This window comes from Falco rusticolus, chromosome 7, assembly GCF_015220075.1.
Source record: "Falco rusticolus isolate bFalRus1 chromosome 7, bFalRus1.pri, whole genome shotgun sequence".
NCBI classification, from domain to species: Eukaryota; Metazoa; Chordata; class Aves; order Falconiformes; family Falconidae; genus Falco; species Falco rusticolus.
In genome coordinates this window covers 67,574,895-67,591,295 of record NC_051193.1, presented here as the reverse complement: position 1 = coordinate 67,591,295, position 16,401 = coordinate 67,574,895, and positions in this window count along the sequence as shown.

Here is a 16,401-nt window from a genome sequence, read left to right as displayed (position 1 = left end):
GACATTTATATCATGCACTAAAAGCTGGATACTAATAGAATGGACTATAGAAAATCTGAAGTCTATATGGATTGACAGAATATGCCTTAAAGGCACTAGGAAATCAGCTGTAGTATTTACTCTTTAAATGTCCAGTTTTGAAGAAGAGATCTAAATTAGCCGTTTCTACTCAGAGAAGAACAAGTTCACATAATCTGCCTGGTTTTGCAAGGAAGGTCCTAAAGTACACGAGAACTGAAAAATTACTTAGAGCTGTTTCACTGAATCCCAGAATCCCAGACTGGTCATGGTTGGAAGGGACCCCGACCCCCAGGCAAGCCCCCATCCCCATCCCCCCCCGCAGGCTCTCCCCGCAGGCTGCACCATGGCCCCGCAGAAGGAGCCTCCCCAGCCGCTCTGGGCAGCCCGGCCCAGCGCCCCGCCACCCGCCAGGGACACACGTTCTCCCTCCTGCTCAGAGGGAACCGGCCGTGTGGCGGTTTGTGCCCGGTGCCCCTCGTCCCGCCGCTGGGCACCGCTGGGAAGAGCCTGGCCCCGTCCCCTGGGCACCCGCCCGGGGATACCTGCAGCCATGGGTGACATCCCCTCTCAGCTGCTCCTCTCCAGGCTGAACAGCCCCCGCCCGCTCAGCCCTTCCTCCCCGGGGAGATGCTCCAGCCCCTCACCCCCTTCGCAGCCCCCGCCGGCCCCTCCCCAGCAGCTCCCTGTCCCTCTGGAACTGGGGAGCCCAGCACTGGGCCCAGCGCTCCAGATGCGCCTCCCCAGGGCAGAGCAGAGGGGGAGGACCCCCCCCCTCCACCTGCTGGCTACGCGCCTCCTCGTGCCCCCCGGGGTCCCACTGGCCCCTTGGCCAATTTCTATTTATACCTTTGCTTTTTTCTATTGCATAATTACTCTTTCTACCTGGCCTTATTACTGCTGCTGAATGATTATGGTTCTTAAAATTAAATTTGCTGTACAAATACCTGCCACTTCAAAATTAGTTTGCCCTCCTTGAATAAAACAGTTTTAGGAGAGGGCATTTCCTGCAACTGAAATTTTGCTAAAGGTCAAAATGCTATTTAAATGCCTAAGCAGTCTGTCCACATCTTCTATGTTCCAATAAAGTTATTTAATTCCATATTTTTTTCCATCAAAATGGCACTTAAAAAAATTGGGTAAGTACTTTTTTTTTTCTTTACTATTTTTTTTTTTAATTTCCTGGAATGGTTCTGACCTGAAAGGCACTAAAATTGAAAGGAAATTGTCAAAAAATTGCAGAAAATGTTCCTGCTTCATTAAAAAACTCCAAATTAATAACATATCTCTGCAACTATTGGTTTAAGCACTTTGTTACAATATTACATTGGTTTGTATGAGTGGGAAATAAATGCTTCTGTGTCATTTTTTTTAGTGCTCTCAAGTGATCCTTTAGTATTTATTGCAGTTTACTGGCCTTTCAAGGACTGTAATGGAATTTAAAGCTTATTGGCATGGTTCAAATAAGCTGTTTGCTCTTCTTCCATAACCTGGAGACTTTCTGCTACTGGCTATATATTGCAGAAATAAATGGCAATTTCACTTTACTATTATTCATAGGGTCATAACACTCAAGGTTAATGCATGCTATGATGGCTTATTCATGAAAAATGTTCGCAAATCTTGAAAGTTTCATAAATTTTAACACATATAATTTGTCCAAAAATTCCTACCAGGAAGCATGGTTATTCCTTATTCATTCTTCATCACTCATTTCTCTTTTAAAATCTTCCATTCTGCCAGGGAGGAAACACACATTACAACATTTGCCAAAAGTGGTTGGTCACATGTTTATGACTAGGTAAGAAGTTAAACTGTTCTATAACTCTATCAATTAATATTTCCCATGCCCTAAAAAACTAGGATAAACATTTGCAAGTTATTATTTAGCAGCTCGGGTCACTTTGCAAATGATTCTACAAGAAAAAAGTCTAAGTGTATCATACTGTTTATTCCAAGCAAATAAACAGGTGATTCTATTTCCCATATCTCAAGGAGTAGATTGTGGGTAGGTGAAAATATGCATTAAATGTAATACTGCAGTCACGGGAGCTGTAACTCTTACAGAGCACAGCTACTTAGTTTTTGCAATACAAAGGACCTAACAGAGCTGATAGTCATATGAATTTGCTGTATAAACCGATACATCCCAAATATGCTTTTCCCTCTTAATCAACGCAGTCAATGATGATATTGCCTTACTACTGGAGAAATTTCTCAGTTGCATTCACAAAGCTCTCTAAGCTTTGTTCTTGCTGTTTCCTGAAATGAAATGTTAATAGACAGGTTTTGAATGTTTTCCCTCGCCTTAAGGTTTTGACTGGGGTCTTAAGTGGAAGCTAAGGATTCCTGAGGCATTATTCAAAGTGAGATAATTTCAGATTCTCAGCTAGATGCTTCTGTGACTCTCCTCTTTTTTCTTATATATCTACAGATGTTGCAAAACTGCTATAAGGCAGAAAATTATTCTTCATTTGCCTATGCAAATGCTGTGCCACCAGAATCAGAGTCTTTTATTTTAGGAAGTTAGAGGTACGTTTATTTTGAGTAGTGTCAGCCACACTGATTTCAGTACACCCAGACAGTGAAGAACTTCTGCGAGAGCCAAACACTTAATGCATATATCTGCTATTTATTCAGGTTCATTTAAGGTACTAGAGTTACTGTTTCTTCTTTTCATTTAGTTGGTGTCTGTCATGGCAGAGCCTTTTGCTCACACAGCAGTGCCTATGCATGAGCACGTCTATAAGGACCTGTAGATCACACAACTTAAAATGGGTTAGCCTTTGTCTCCTTCCTCTCCCGTTAAAGTCAATGATGAATGCTTTCAAAAATACCCGCCCACCAGTTCCGTGTGCTTTCCATTCCTCTAATTAGCAATCTAATAATAAAGTCAACATTCTGCTGTATCCACCTAATGCAGTCCGCTACTCTTTTAAACCAAGTGGCAGAAGCCTCAGCTCTGTTGTTTAAGGTCCTAGGTTGAGTTGCCTCCAAATTACTTATTACGAGGCTCATTAGTTACAGGGTTTATTTTTCTGAGGTGGAGGCAAAATAAAACATATCTATTCAAACACATTATCTCAATTATGTTCTTAGAGAATTGTACTTCGGCAGACGAACTGTGAAAAAGTAAGGTCTGCAAGAAGCTAGACCCCTTGTTTTTAAATGAGCAAGGCAGTTCTGAAATTGCCCCACCAGAGCTCTCCTGACAGAAGTTACCTCAGCCAGTGAAGGAAACCATAGACAGGTACCTTATCTTTGAGATATCAAGACATACATTATTTTTGAGAATCAAGAGAACTATCCTCATGGACCTTCCTTCCCAAAAGGCAATAAGGAAAATCTGGTCTATTAGTACCAACTACCAGATTTCTCAGTGCCACAGAAACCTGCCTACATTTCTGTATAATATGTATTTGCTGATTATGAGACTTTTAAAAATATTTTTATAGCAAAAACATTGTGCAAAACCAGAACAATCAATTACTGACATAACTTTATCACATACAAATGCTGATTGCCCCCTCCCCACCACTCTTTGACTTCTTTTCAACCCTCACTGCTTTTTCACGCTGCAATTGCATGCCTATGTGCAAGGTTTCATTCAGCCTGGGTGCTGTCGGGCCAACATGATTTTCCTGTGGGAAGTCATTGAGCCACATCATGCTGGTACCTCCTGCATGGTGGCTGACTTTGAAATCTGTTACTATAGACAAGGTATGGTATACAGTACTAGAATTCTTTGTTCAGAAGACTGCCAAATTTGTAGTAATAATGAGTTTAACAAGAGCTGTGTCACTCAAGACCCTGAAGAACTAGTCCATATGATTAAAAGCACCATAGAAACATGTCATGCAACACTATTTCTTACATATCTGTAGAAATTCTTTCTGCTGTGCCAATTTTTTGTATAATAAATGCTTATCTTTATTGATGGCATCTCAAAGGATTCTTTCACTAAAGGACAATAATAAATTACGTTCCAATTGTATTTTAAAAGGGTTTAAATTTAGAAAAACACCTAGATATCATAGGTAATGATGTAATGTAATAATATCCATTTGCCAATTTGTTTGCAGGCAAAGAGTGTTCACCTTGGAAATACATGAAATCAGAAGTTCCATTTCCATCAGGAAACATGCATAGAATCTATGCACATGGGCATACAAATACCACTGCAAGATACTAAAAAATATAAAAAGCAGACACATTTTTAAGAACAGGTTTGCACAGAAGGGAAAGTATTAAGTGGTAATTTTTTCTGCAGTTCTTGGTTACTGTTGACATATGAGTATGTTCTTTACTTCCTCCGTAACTTTGTTGTGCAACATAAATGTGCCAAGGTGTGAGCCCATGTGATTGTAATGTTTAATCTTTTCCTCCTCACTCTTCCCATTCATCTTTCTCATAATAACATCAGTATTCAACGGAATGAAGCAGAAACCCATAGTCTAAAAATCCATGCAGTTACTTACAGCTTGGCACTTCAGCATCTGCCTCCTGCAGCACTAGCAGATGGATTCATTTACCAAGATCATATTTGGTTTCAGTTCTCAGCCTGTCTGTCTAAACATGTTCACCTTTGTGGAAAGCCAAGTCTGCATAATATATTTTGTTCATGTACCTAGAAGACAGGGCACTTACCATTCTCTCACTAAAATCCAACTGGTTTTTCCCCACTAACAATCACAGTGATGTGGAATATTATATAACACCACCCCTTCTTGTCCAGCTTACCTATGGCTCACACGTCAAAGAGAAGTGGGTGCTGCAGTTCCTGGGAGACCTCCCCCATTTAATCCTCTACCCACATAACCTTACACATGTTTGAGTCTGGGAGGGTGGCACAGAGAGTTCAGTGTCTGCAGGCTCTCTGGGAGGCAGAGGTGGCTCAAAAGCAAGGTCACCAGGCTAGCAACCTGCAGAAACACCTGTCCCTCCACTACACTATCCTCTGCTATCCAATATTATATCAAATATAATGTATAAAGGATAAATTGGAAGCCAGAAGCAAACTATTCATGACTAAGTGGTCTGTCCTACCCGATTTTATTGCAGTGTTGGAAGAGAATGTCACAGAATGCCTACAAAAGAACAAAAAGCTTTTCTCTCGTATTACAACAGGAGTTTTGTTGTTGTTTTTGTCTAACTTGCTTCAGGGATGGAGGGAGATTAATCATCATTAATATAAAATCATGGAAGTAGGAGCAATTAAACTGTATGTAATTACAGTTACTGATACAACCCTTACTTGCTGTCCATTATGGACATTCTGTTAGATAAGTTAATAATTTTATATCACTTCAAGTTTCTGCCTCAGCTTCAGAAAACTTCACCATGTCTCTGTATTTTAAGTTGTCTGTGCATGAGGTTTTCTCAGAAGTTTTACCAGATTGTATTTGTTCTCTTGCCCTTATTTGCTATGATCAGATCAACAGGAAAAGAATATACCGTTAATCCCAAGGAATATCTTTGAGGCAGGGTGAAAAAAAAATAAAAAGAAAAGTAATGTTCACCATAGCATCAGAAGAAGAACAAGATGATAACAGATATTAAACCTCTAAAGCTGTGAATATTGAGCCAAGAAATGTGGAAAATACGAATAGAGGGATAATATTCTCAATATATGCCAAGTTTATGATCCACTTGGCATAAAAAAGACTTGATGGGATAATCCATATGACTGGAAAATTAATACAAAGTGAAAAAGCTTGTTCAAGAAATGCAGGCAGGGGAATAAAGGATGATGATCACTAATGCATACATTTGCTCTAGGTCAACACCTTAAATGAAGACATCTCTGCTCAAAAACTAAGCAATGATGAAAACATAAAAAGCTGTGCACTGCTATCGTTATAGAGGTCTAACATAAACCAGCAAACCAAGATCATGTGGATAAAGGAATTGGCAGATTTAGCCAGGGAAGAAAGCCCATGATAATGAGGGGTATTAGCTGTGCAGACAGTTCGAGGAATAGAGATGAATTTAGTCTGTCCAGCCAGCTCTTAGAATCCATTGACAGCAATTGATTTAGATGTAGGAAAGAAGATGTTTTGCATGTTTTACTCAAACTGTGAGGAAAGAACTGGCTGAGAATACCATTCTTAGAAGGCAGCCCTGAGTAGCTATGAGATTATAATATTAGTGATTTTTAAAATGAGATAATAATTAATAAATGGCACTGCCATCAGGAAAGCAGTCTGTACTAAACTACATAACTAGTAAATAAGCTGTCATAAGGAGTTTGGTTTGAGAAAAAAAGGAGTTAAGAGCTGGATGTTCTGTAAAGAAAAAAATACTGAAGCCACAGTTGGACAATAAATTTCTCTTATTGCAAGTGAGACACCAAAATCATAACACAACCCCCTGAAAAAAATTACAAGTTCTTCATTGACTTGAGAACAAGAGACAAAAATGCACTAAGTATTAGATGAGGTTACAAAGGAAGAGTACAAAACATAGCAGAAGCACATAGGGGCAAATTCGGAAAGGTCAAAACAGATCAATCTTACTACCAAGGAACACTAAAAGTAACAAGAAATCCCTGTATAGGTGCATTAGTATCAAAAGGAAGGCCTAGAAAGGAATTAGTCCACTTACTCTGCAGACAATTTTTAATGATTCTTTTCCTCCCATGTATAACAAGGTATCTGTCACAATATCCAGGATAAAAGGGTAGCATCTCAAACTAAAATATGCAAAGGAACAGCTTAGAAAGTAGTTAGATATGTTAGAAATTCTCATATAAATTGGGCTGAAAAATCGATGCAAAGATACATTAATGAGATTTCTAAAACATTACCAATTATCTATGGAAAATCTTGAAGGGTGTGTGATCTTTCAGAACCCTAGAAAATGGCCAATTCAGTTAATTTGGGCTTTTTAAATGACAAAAAGTAGGAAGCCAGAGATTTATAGTCAGCTCAGTTCTGACTCTCAGGACTATTTTCAGAACAAAGCTAAAAACTCCTGAGTATGTAGTTGATAATAAGCAAAGGGTTAAAGGACAATGTGGATTTGTCAGGAGTAAATTATGTGTAGGGAATCTAATTTTCTTTCCCGAGCATAAAGCTAAACTCCCACTACTTAAGAAACACTGCATAGGATGACCCCCGGCAGTCTTTTCTAGCCCTTTGATACTATGATTCAGAGCAAAATGTCTATTTTTTTGAACAGAAAAATCAGTTTCCTGGCAAAGGGATGTAAAAGCAGCAAACAACAAGGAGGGAAATGCCCATTTAGTGTATCAAAAGTCAGATTTTGGAATTATTATTGCAGATTAAGGAAATGGTCCACATAGTAGCATTTTTTAAAGTTCTGAACAATAGTTCATTCAGTTATTCCTAATAGAGTTGTTATGTACCTTTAATTCTTCCCTAATTCTCTCAATGCAACCTTTAATTCTCTGTACTTTTCCCAGCTGCATCCTTCTTTTCAATGTGGAGAAGGGAAGAACAGAAATGCGTGTAAGGTGTTTAAGATTCAGTTGTACCACAGGGCTGTTCAGCAGCATAATAATGTTCTTTGTTCCGTTTTCTTTTCCTCTATTTCTTTCCTAATAGTTTCTTAAACTCTGATTGCTTTTCTGAACACACCAAGCTGATGTTTCTGGAGATCTATCTATTAAAATCCCAAGACCCCCTGACTAAGTAATAGTGGTTAACTCCAAGACCAACACCCAAAATGTTAAGGAATTTTTTTTCCTTATTACATCACTTTATATAACTACATTGATATTCATTATTCATTTGCTATTTATTGACTCTTTTTACACAGTAGCTAAGATACATCTGCCTTTCTTCACAGCCCATATCTTTGCTACCCTGGATATAAATTCTTAAATAATTTATATTGTCAGCAGATAACACCACCTCAGTAGTTACAAACTTCTTGATATCATTTAAGTATGTGTTGAACACCACCATTTCCAGAGAGATCTCTTTTGGATGTCACTGTTGAGCTCTCACCAATATGAATGAAAATCATCTATTCCTTATCTCTGGTGAGAAATCAGTACAAATAGAAGTGGCAAAATAAGGTCCTTTATTATTTAATTTTACCTGATTCAGAAACAAGCATGTACCTTGTTTCTTGCAAGGTAGGTTATCGTATGAGATGTCTACCAAATGAAAACATTTTATGCTTTTGGGAACCAAGTCTGTAAAGTCTCATTGTGCTTAACTAGCCTTTGAGAAAATGAAATCCCATTCTTCATGACTGTAGAAATGTAATCCTAGATATAATAGTGGTGGTGTGTTCCTTCTTAATTTTTATAGGAGTAACCTTACCATAAGAAGTGACATCCTTACAAAGGACTGGAGTTACTAAGCACAGAACAGCCGAGGAAAGCTGCAGAAGCTCTGAGTGATCCAAATGCCTGACAATACATGTAGCCAACCAGCAACTGAAGTTTCTGCTGCAGCCTTAAGTACGGATGAACAAGTGGAGAGAGCCGAGATACATCTCTCCACAACAGGTAAACCTAACAGGACCAAATTTGTCAGTGAAAACCTGAACATCTTCAGACTAAAAGCATGTTTAATTCTATAGGTAAAAGTTCTGAGTCATAGGGAAAAAAACCTGCTAAATCACACATAAACAAACTCAGCAGAGATATACTGGTATGAAATGAATGAATGTCAAAAGAAAGAAACCAGACTGTAGCCAAAAGAGAGAGATGCAACACCTATGAATTCAAAATGTATTAAACAGGATATAGTTGATATCAACTTGCCTTGAACCCAGTTATAAATGAACAAAATAGCGTAACTATTAACTGTATGCACTTATCCAGTAACAGTGCGACGGCACTATCAGACACAGTGTATAAACATCGTTCCAAGTATGCGAGTGGTCACCAAAGGGATAAGGATGGGTGTAGTTGTACTAGGAGCCATACAAGTAACGAACAGCTGCCAGACAGGGAATAAGTGGCTGCGAACAGGCAGAACATCCTCCAGAACACACAAGAAAAGGATACAAGCAGAAGCAAGAGCAGAGCAAACCCCCTTATTTGTGAGGAGGCAACAGCATTAAAATACCAGGGAAGAAAAAAGATGTAAAAAGGCCATTTCACTTCAGCTTTGACTAGTCTTATAGATGAGCTCTCACACTGAGCTGGTCCCTTTCCCTTTCATCTAGGAGCCACCAAGGGCCATAGCTATCAATGCTAACTGTACAGCATCAGCCCCATGGCACTAGATACTTACAGCTAATTTAGAAGCTAAGAGATAACAGTTTTGTATACATAGTGATGATCAATATTGTGTGAGATTTAACCGTTAGCACGAAGTGTGTTGTTAATGAACAAATTTAGTTAATTTTAAACTAAATTTTAAGTTTAAAATTGACCTGACTTGTCAGTTTCAAATATTTCCATCCCAATGATTTCTGATTCTCTGAATATAGATAGATATAAAGATACATATATACATATTTATGCATTTTCAGTAAGATCCAGCTACTCCCTATTCAACCACATTATTAAGGAGACTGTAGTATCTGTTAATGTCAATTAGAACAGAGTATGCTTCAATGTTAATTTCTCTCCATTTATACCTGTGGCATTTTTGCAAATGCTTCACCACTGTGTGCCAGCCTACAGTGTAGAAAAAAGGTTTGTGCCACTTTGTAAATACACAGGAAAGCATCACATTTGCCTCCATCTCCAGCTGAACTATCAGTTCCAGTCTGTGCTCATCATTACCCCTAGAAGCTGTGACTGACGGGCTGGGCTGATATTTGGCAGAGAGGTTATAATGAAACCAGGCAGCTTGATATACAGGGTGGAAGCTCTCCACATGACAATTTCTCAGATGGTCAGGTCTGCACGTTCTCTCTGAAGATAGGTAGAGTTAAAAAAACCTCTCAACCAAACAAGAACACCTCTGAGGATCCACTTCATGTACAGCTCCAACCCCATCAAAGGGCAATACCTCCCGTCAGATTATCACATTCCGTCTCATTAGCTTGTCACTGACAGAGGAGCTCAGCAGCAATATACGATCTGTACCTGCTGCGTGTGTTTATTTTCCTTTTGTTTGAACAATGAGAGGATATACATTACCTCAAGTCTTGAGTTTGTAGTGCTGCTAAATCACACTTGAGGGAACAATGAAAACAGTGCCTATTTAATAAATATACGTTGATATTTCATATCTAATTGCTTCCGATGGGATCCTAAATGTATCCCATGGAGAGAAGGGAGTACATAAGTCACAAAAGGTAGAGAACATCTGAGTGATGCATATATTTCTCACGAGTCATAGATAAAGCTCTAGAGCAACAGTTCTTTTTGTCACTTTGCTGCTGCCAGATGGATGAGGGAGTGAAAAGAACAAGGCACAAGCCCAGGGAGCAAATGGCAAAAAAGCACCACTAGGAATTAACATAATACAAATTAAAGCATAAAGGATATTTACATTTCTAAAGCACTTGATAAATAACTCTTTGATAGACATATATGGACAGAAAGGGTAATAAATACCACACTTGTTACAGGAACACATCTTGCTCATGCTAGTTCCACCTATGACTTATTTATCTCTTATTTACCTACCTACAGACACCTATTTATAAACTCTCAGATTCTCTACCTACACACTACAGACAATACTATATCACAGGCTTCTGTGAACGCACTGAGTCCCAGGAGTCTGGTCTTATTTCAAGGCTAATGCATTCATTTTTTTCAGTTTAATGTCATTTGTCTTTCTCCATCACAATTTCTGAGAACTCTGCTAGTTTCCCCATTTCTAAGAACTGATATGAACTGAATCTTACACTGTTCCTCACAAAAGTGTTAAATATAAGCCCCTCACTAACCCCTGGTTCCAGCAGCTATACAAAATAGGTTTGTATTGGAAGCTGAATATGCGAGTTAGGAGGATCCAGATCTCTAGGTGAAGCCAAATATTTCTGGAAAGCTTAAGTAACCACAAGTTCTCAGGTTCTGCAAAAAGACCCTGATAGACAGAACAATTCAGTAAGAAATATTGATTTCATTGTGAGCTCTCAATCACAAGACCCCACACAAATCTGTCTCGTTCACTCGCAGAACAATCACTGAAATGAAAGCTGCTTTCTTTACACCTGGGTCACAGAAATATGCTTAGTATTTTAAAGGGAAAGCCAGTCACATCCATTTTGAATTCTTTCAGGTATGGCCTGCTTCAGCCATAAAAAGGTAAACCAGGCTTCAGTCTCCCATTTGCAGCAGAAGTCTCTTTTCTCCAAGGGAAAACAGCTGGATACAGGCAATGAGGTTGACTGGAGGCAGACTGGGCTACACAGGGCTGAGATATTTACCATAACTGGGTTCATCTGTAAGCTAAAGCCAAGAACAAAGGTGATATATATATAAATATATATATATACTCCTGATATGCTGCATGGTCCTGTATAAGCATGCTGGATTCTAGGAGAGTCCTGTTACAGCTTGGCTGTCATATTTCTAGAGAAAGACTCATGCTGCAGATAGAAATGCTCAGGTACCATGAGCGTGAGGCTTATTCTAATTCTGAAACCCCCCATGAAAGAATTTAAATGCTAAAGACAGGCAACTTTATCATACAAATTTGCTGCCTTTCTGAGGCAGAGAAGAAAGGAAATCCCATCATCGAAAGAAAACTGTAATACCAGTATTTCCAGTTTGGAGAATTCCTTTTTTCTTATCTTCTAGCAAGGACTTCAGACTATTTTAGGACTATAAAAGTGGTCAGACCTAAGTCGTTACTTTTTTCTGTTATTGTTTTCATTCCCTTCCTCACCTAACATAGGCCACTTGCCAAGCTGAATTAATGACCACAGGGCCAGCAACTAAACTTCTTCACCAGGAGGTTTTGTTCTCAAGACCTCTCAAATCAAGTAACACAGACTGGCTTTTGTTGAGTAAATATATAATCTGGTGCCCCATTTATCTTCATTTGGTAACATTTACATTCTAGCAAAGGAATACAACATTACACTAATCAGTAAGAATGATGCTATCATTATGTTGTTCCAGTGGCTACAAGATAATTAATGTTTGGTGATAGACACATTCAAAATAACATTAATTATGTTATTAATGATTTTAATTAACTTCAAATGCTTCTGTGTTTTCCAATAAGTTCCCTATATCTAGGAATAAAGCTGCACACATTTGCCAACTGTGTGCAGTTAGTCTCTTCCTGCTGTTTGTTTACTACAAAGATTTAGCCTGAGCTCTGAAAAGGGACCTCTGGAAGTCAACTTGACTTCTTTCTATTAACTGTTTGATTCTGGCTTTTGGTTTTCCTCCCATTTTTACTATGTAACAGTAAAATTTTAATAACAAAGTAATTTGATGCATTTATTTCAGTATGTTTCACCATATGTCTTGTCTGCTGCATGAAATCAGCCTTGAACACAGTTCTTTCACCATGACCAGAGAATGAAGCTAAATGCTGCCTCTCTAATCACTTTAAAAAGTCATTTAACAGTCTTCTGGAGATATTTTTTTTTCCCTAGTGTTGCAAGAATCAAGCTGAAGCTGTTATAGTCTATTATTTGCCTTTGGGAAAGAAACTAGAGACAATTTTTCTTCTTGTCTTCCCACCACTTCTCATTTAAAAGTACTTTTCCTTCTAAGCAGAAATTTGTGTTGATGAAAATGGCTTTGCTGACAGTACCATGGAGGTTCTTTATTGATGCACAAAGGAGAACAGAGCTCCTAAGTAGTCCAAGCTCCTTTAAAACATACGACTCAAACATGAGAGCCTTACAGAAAGGGAGAAAAGCGCTGTTGCTGTCTTCTGATTATGGCTTCTCTTGTAGAATCTATCTCAAAACAAAGTTTATTTAGGAGCAATTAAGGAGATACTTAAGTCACTGTGGTAATGGTGACAGAGGAAGTGTTTTAGCAACATTACAGTCAGACCTGTCAAAATACACAAGCAGCTAAATGTATTGTTCCTTAAGACCAGTTCTAAGCTGAATTCTAAATTATAAAGACTTCCTTTTCTGCTGCTACTCATCCTCTCTTTTTCAGCTAATAAGCTAAAAAAAAAAAAAAATAGTCCTGATGTTTTCTGTGACCCCGGGACTCACTGAAGATGGTCATACCTTGTTTGAAATTGATAGGGCATGGAGGTCAGTTGCAAGATAGCACTGGCTTTAGTAACAGTCCTATGCATTGCTATTTTATTTCTACACAGTAAAAAAGGAAGAGCTAAATATCTGAGGTGCAAATTCAAAAGATCCAGAGCATTCTGACTAAAAAGTAATCTAAATTTAACAGACACAGAACACAGAGATATCATCAATTTGCCCTTCTCACCCTTACTCAAGTGAGTTTTCAGGATTTTAGTAAAGCATCTGTCTGCACACAGAATCCAAGATCTAGAATGTTACCCCACCTAAAATGTGCTGTTATTTATACGGATTAACATGGTGTCAGCAGCAAAGATTAAGGGTACTTGTACACAAAGTAGACTAAAACTGATGGTGAAAGATGTCAGAGAGAGGCTTACTGTAAGGAGTGACAATGCTCTGGAAGGGCTCTGGACCACATCCCACAGTTATTTTGATTATGCAGGCAGTCACAAACTCAGCACAAAGAAAGAGCCACCTGGAACCCTGATTCCCCAACTAGAAAAAATCTGAAATCTAGACGAAGCCTAGATCAGTGGCTGGTTTCTCAGTCTCAGTTAGGCCCAGGTATATAATAATATGACAAGCTGCTTTGTTTGTCAAAAGAGCGAAAAGAAGCAAGACTTTCAAGTGGCATAGGAGTTTTAAAATCACCATCTATAGTACACGTAAGACATAAGCACATCCTAGGGGAGACAGACCTTTGTAAGCCCAAATTTGGGATAGGGTACCTAATTTGGAACAGGATGCCTTTACAGGGTAAATGCAGTGCCCATGTCCTTCATCAAATCCCTTGAAAGGATAAAAGTTAGGTTCATTTAGGTATCAAGCTAAAGCTCCCCAAAATAAATTCTGTTTTATTAAGGAACAATTCCCAAGTACTAATTTCAAACTAGACAAGAGAAATAGTGGAAGCTATCCCCAAAGTGACAGAACTGCACTGGTGGGGACCTGAACTATTTTCCATCTTTCTTTGAGATGTGTATGAAGTCACAGCGAATAGAGAAAAGTTCAGCAGCACACAGAATGTCACACAAGCCAAGTGAGGATTCTTCCTTCCGCATTCTTGTTCTGACAGACTACAAAGCCAGGCTTTACCCAGGTTCAGGATCTATTATCTCTTTTGGAAGAGAGAATGGAAGCTCTTGAGATAAGGAGCCGCTTCCTTTTTTGGTGTTGATAAGTGATCAGAGCATGTGGCAGGAAGAATGTAAATGAAAACTAAACTGCTGACACCCAAAAGCAGTTCAGTGCTCACAAGTACAGAGGCACTAGAAATATCACTACTTGCTTTTTATCCCCAACTCCCCAAACTCAAGTAGGATACCACTTTCCCCTTGTGTCTAACTAAATGTGAAAAACGTATAAGTATACCTGCCTCATATCACCTTGATCATTTTGGATGAGAGGTACACACAAGTGTTCTTTCAAACCCAGTCCAGGGTCAAATCAATGCCCTGGAGGTCCCTTTCTTCTCCCTGCAGAACAATTCAACAAGCCTTAGAAGGAAGTACTTCTTGTTTCAGTGATCCTAGATATGTAGGAGAACACTGCATCAAAAATCCCAAGAGGAAAACGTAAGATGTGAAAGATACCATCTTTGAGTATTTTGTGGTGATACTCCTTTGTGCTCCAGCAGAACCTTAATTTTTTTCTACTCTGCACAGCTAACAGCTGTGTTAGGGAAGCTTAAAACTCTACTACTTTCCTTAGTGGCTCTTTTCCTTCTCATTGGTTTTCATACCCACTCCTCATGTTTTCTCTTAAATCAAGTCCTGATTCCTCAGCTTGTCCCCTGCACTGAATTCCCTGCATAGTGGTTTAACCCCAGCTGGTAATTAAGTACCACGATTAAGCCACTGGGTCACTCCTGCCTCACCCAGAGGGATAGGGAGGAGAGTTGGAAACTTGAGGGTTGATATAAGAACAACTTAATAGCTGAAACAGAATAAAAATGAAAGAACAATAATAGCAATGATGGTGATAACAGTTATAATCAAAAGGGGAAGGGAAAGAATAACATCCAGAGGGAAAGGAAGAAAGGAGCACGTGGTGCACAATGCAACTGCTCACCACCCTCTGACTGATGCCCAGACAGTCCCCGAGCAATGATCTGCCTGCCCCAGCCAACCGCCCAGGTATATATACCAGGCACGACGCTCTATGGTATGGAATACTGCTTTGGCTAGTTCGGATCAGCTGCCCTGGCTGTGTCCCCTCCCCATTCCTTGTGTCCCTCCAGCCTTTTTCCTAGCAAGGCCTGAGGAACTGACAAGTCTCACAGCAAAGCCAGAACACAGCACTGCACTAGCTCCTAAGAAGTTAATTAACTCCATCGCAGCTGAAGCCAGGACACACTGAAATTAATTAACTCACTTATATGAAATGAAGAGGCAGGGTCTAGGATCTTTAACTGCTTGGAGGCAAGGTCCACGTTTTCACACACATCTGTACAAGGCCACGCAGGGGAACCGAGGATGTGAATTAAATAATGAGTAATAATAAGAAAAGTAATGTACATTAAAATCCTCCTTTAACAACATTGGCTGGGTATTTATATTTTGCAGCTTAGCCACGATAACTGATGAAATCAGTGCTTGTTTTTCTCTCCAATGATTCATTCCTAGATATTTATGAGTTTAGCATTGTATTTTGGCACAGAGAACAGAAACAGAAGAGTTTGCAAATCCATCCTGACACGTGTTCAATATTATTTTAATGTGTCTGTTTCAATGCTATCAACCTCATTATGTCAGGTTTTGGAAACTGCAGTTTTACTCCCATGTTACAGAAGCAACACCGTGATGTTTTTGTCTGGAAGACTTTCTCTGCTGTTCTAGTTTGACTGTGTATGCTGAAGTGAGAGGCTGAAATCAGTGATCATGGGTCAGCTCCTGGTTTCAGAGAACGTGGATTTCATCCTCACGTAAGCAGACGCTGTACATTTCCCATAGACTCGACAGCGCACTTCAGCGTTCTTCTACAGATCTGCCCTCTATGCATCTCCCAGGCCTCCTAACAGCTCTGCCAAATGTTCTAACCTGCAGCCACAAATGCTGGGTTAGTGTCCCAACTACCCCTGTTCCCTCTTAAACCAGACTCCTCTGCTAAGTCTACACAACTTGACTCTGATGGAAGAATCCATTGCTGATCTAATCTTGGGGATCTGTAAAAGGTTGTTTCCTGAATATGGCAAATAACATTTTTCACCTATTTTTTTAGTAGTCCAGGGAAAATCTAAACGTAGATCCTTACTCAGTTACTGGTCCA